The sequence below is a fragment of the Coregonus lavaretus genome (genome assembly GCF_964263955.1).
Source record: "Coregonus lavaretus genome assembly, chromosome: 10".
NCBI classification, from domain to species: domain Eukaryota; kingdom Metazoa; phylum Chordata; class Actinopteri; order Salmoniformes; family Salmonidae; genus Coregonus; species Coregonus lavaretus.
Genome location: NC_139997.1, coordinates 645,751 through 649,006, shown reverse-complemented (window position 1 = coordinate 649,006; position 3,256 = coordinate 645,751).

The following is a 3,256-nucleotide window of genomic DNA, read 5'->3' as shown; positions in this document are numbered from 1 at the left end:
AGAGAGAGAAGAGAGAGGAGAGAGAGGGGAGAGAGAAGAGAGAGAAGAGAGAGTAGAGAGAGGAGGAGAGAGAAGAGAGAGAAGAGAGAGAGAGAGGAGAGAGAGGAGAAGAGAGAAAGGAGAGAGAAGAGAGAAAGAGGAGAGAGATAGAGATGAGAGGAGAGGAGAGAGGAGGGAGAGGAAAGCGAGAGGAAAGAGAGAGTAGAGAGAGAAGAGAGAGGAGTGAGAGGAGAGAAGAGAGAGGAGAAGAGAGAGGAGAGAGAGAGGAGAGAGGAGAGGAGAGAGAGGAGAGAGAGAGAGAGAGAGAGAGTGAGAGAGAGAGAGAGAGAGAGAGGAGAGGAGAGGAGAGGAGAGGAGAGGAGAGGAGAGCAGAGCAGAGCAGAGCAGAGCAGAGCAGAGCAGAGCAGAGCAGAGCAGAGGAGAGGAGAGGAGAGGAGAGGAGAGGAGAGGAGAGGAGAGGAGAGGAGAGGAGAGGAGAGGAGAGGAGAGGAGAGGAGAGGAGAGGAGAGGAGAGGAGAGGAGAGGAGAGGAGAGGAGAGGAGAGGAGAGAGAGGGGAGAGAGGGGAGAGAGAAGATAGAGAAGAGAGAGGAGAGAGAGAGGAGAGGAGAGAGGACAGTGAGGAGAAGAGAGAGAGAGAGATGAGAGAGGAGAGGAGAGAGAGGAGACGAGAGATAGAGAGAAAAGAGAGAAAGAGGAGAGAAGAGGAGAGGAGAGAGGAGAGAGAGGGGAGAGAGAAGAGATAGAAGAGAGAGGAGAGAGAGGGGAGAGAGAAGAGAGAGAAGAGAGAGGCGAGTAGTGGAGAGAGAGAGGAGAGAGAGGAGAGAAGAGAGAAGAGAGAGGGGAGAGAGAAGAGAGAGAAGAGAGAGGAGAGGAGAGAGGACAGAGAGGAGAAGAGAGAGAGAGGAGAGAGGAGAGAGGAGCGAGAGGAAAGCGAGAGGAAAGAGAGAGTAGAGAGAGAAGAGAGAGGAGAGAGAGGAGAGAGAGGAGAGAGGAGAAGAGAGAGGAGCGAGAGAGGAGAGAGGAGAGGAGAGAGGAGAGAGGAGAGAGAGAGAGGAGAGGAGAGGAGAGGAGAGGAGAGGAGGGAGAGGAAAGAGAGATTAGAGAGAGTAGAGAGAGGAGAGAGAAGAGAGAGAGGAGAGAGAGGAATGAGAGAGGAGGGAGAGAGGAGAGAGAAGAGGAGAGAAATTAGAGGATAGAGGAGCGAGAGGAGAAATACAGTAGAGAGGAGAAGGAGAGAGAGAGGAGAGAGAGGAGAGAGAGGAGAGAGAGAGGAGGGGAGATGAGAAGAGAGAGAGGAGAGAGGAGAAGGAGAGAGAGGAGAGAGAGAGAATAGATAGACTAGGTCTATACCAGGCGGTGTCAGAGGTAGGGTGTATCTGTCCATAGGACCACTTTGAGCCGTACACTCCACAGAGCTGGGCTTTACAGAAGAGTGGCCAGAAAAAAGCCATTGCTTTAAGAAAAGAATAAGCAAACACATTTGGTGTTCGCCAAAAGGCATATGGGAGACTCCCCAGACATATGAAAAAAGGTACTCTGGTCAGATGAGACTAAAATTGAGCTTTTTGGCCATCAACGAAAACGCTATGTCTGGCGCAAACCCAACACCTCTCAATACCTCGAGAACACCATGGTGGTGGCAGCATCATGCTGTGGGGATGTTTTTCATCGGCAGGGACTGGGAAACTGGTCAGAATTGAAGGAATGATGAATGGCTCTAAATACATGGAAATTCTTGAGGGAAACCTGTTTCAGTCTTCCAGAGATTTGAGACTGGGACAAAGGTTCACCTTCCATCAGGACAATGACCCTAAGCATACTGCTAAAGCAACACTCAAGTGGTTTAAGGGGAAACATTTAAATGTCTTGGAATGGCCCAGTCAAAGCCCAGACCTCAATCCAATTGAGAATCTGTGGTATGACTTAAAGATGGCTGTACACCAGCAGAACCCATCCAACCTGAAGGAGCTGGAGCAGTTTTGCCATGAAGAATGGGCTAAAATCCCAGTGGCTAGATGTGCCAAGCTTATAGAGACATACCCCAAGAGACATGCAGCTGTAATTGCTGCAAACGGTGGCAATATTTTACTTATAGGTTGTAAGGCAACCTTGAATTAAAAAGCCATGACATAAACGTTTTTCCATCAACAGACTGTCTGTTAGACAGGTAACTCTTTATCCATAATATAGCAGGGGGTGTAAAGCCGTAACACATGTTTTTCCATCAACAGACTATGATCTATAATGTCAAAAGTTGCACTGAAGTCTAACAAAACAGCCCGACAATCTTTTTATCAGCAATTTCTCTCAGCCAATCATCAGTCATTTGTGTAAGTGCTGTGCTTGTTGAATGTCCTTCCCTACAAGCGTGCTGAAAGTCTGTTGTCAATTTGTTTACTGTAAAATAGCATTGTATCTGGTCAAACACAATTTTTTCCAAAAGTTTACAAATGGTTGGTAACAGGCTGATTGGTCGGCTATTTGAGCCAGTAAAGGGGGCTTTACTATTCTTAGGTAGGGGAATAACTTTAGCTTCCCTCCAGACCTGAGGGCACACACATTTCTATTAGGCTTAAATTCAAGATATGGCAAATAGGAGTGGAAATATCATCCACCATTATCCTCAGGATTTTACTATCATTCTTTATATCATTTATTTTTGTTTCATAGTGTAGTTTATTTAATTTTTATTTAGTTTAGTCACATGATTTCTCAATTTGCAGTACGTTTGCCAATCGGTTGGGCTGCCAGACTTATTTGCCATACCTTTTGCCTCATCCCTCTCAACCACAGCATTTTTCAATTCCTCATCAATCTAAGGGGATTTAACAGTTTTTACAGTCATTTTCTTAATGGGTGCATGCTTATTAATAACTGGGATAAGCAATTTCATAAATGTGTGAAGTGCAGCGTCTGGTTGCTCGTCATTACACACCACGGACCAAAAAATATTCTTCACATCAACGACATATCGCTACAAAACTTGTTGTATGACCCCTTATACAGCCTTTGGAACTTTGGTTTTCCTAGATATGGCTACTATATTGTGATCACTACATCCAATGATTCTGGATATCGCTTTCATACAAATTTCAGTAGTATTAGTAAAAATGTAATCAATACATGTTGATGATTTCATTCCTGTGCTGTTTGTAACTACCCTGGTAGGTTGATTGATAACCTGAACGAGGTTGTATGTACGAGTTACAGTTTGAAGCTTTCTCTTGAGTGGGCAGCCTGATGAAAGCCAGTCAA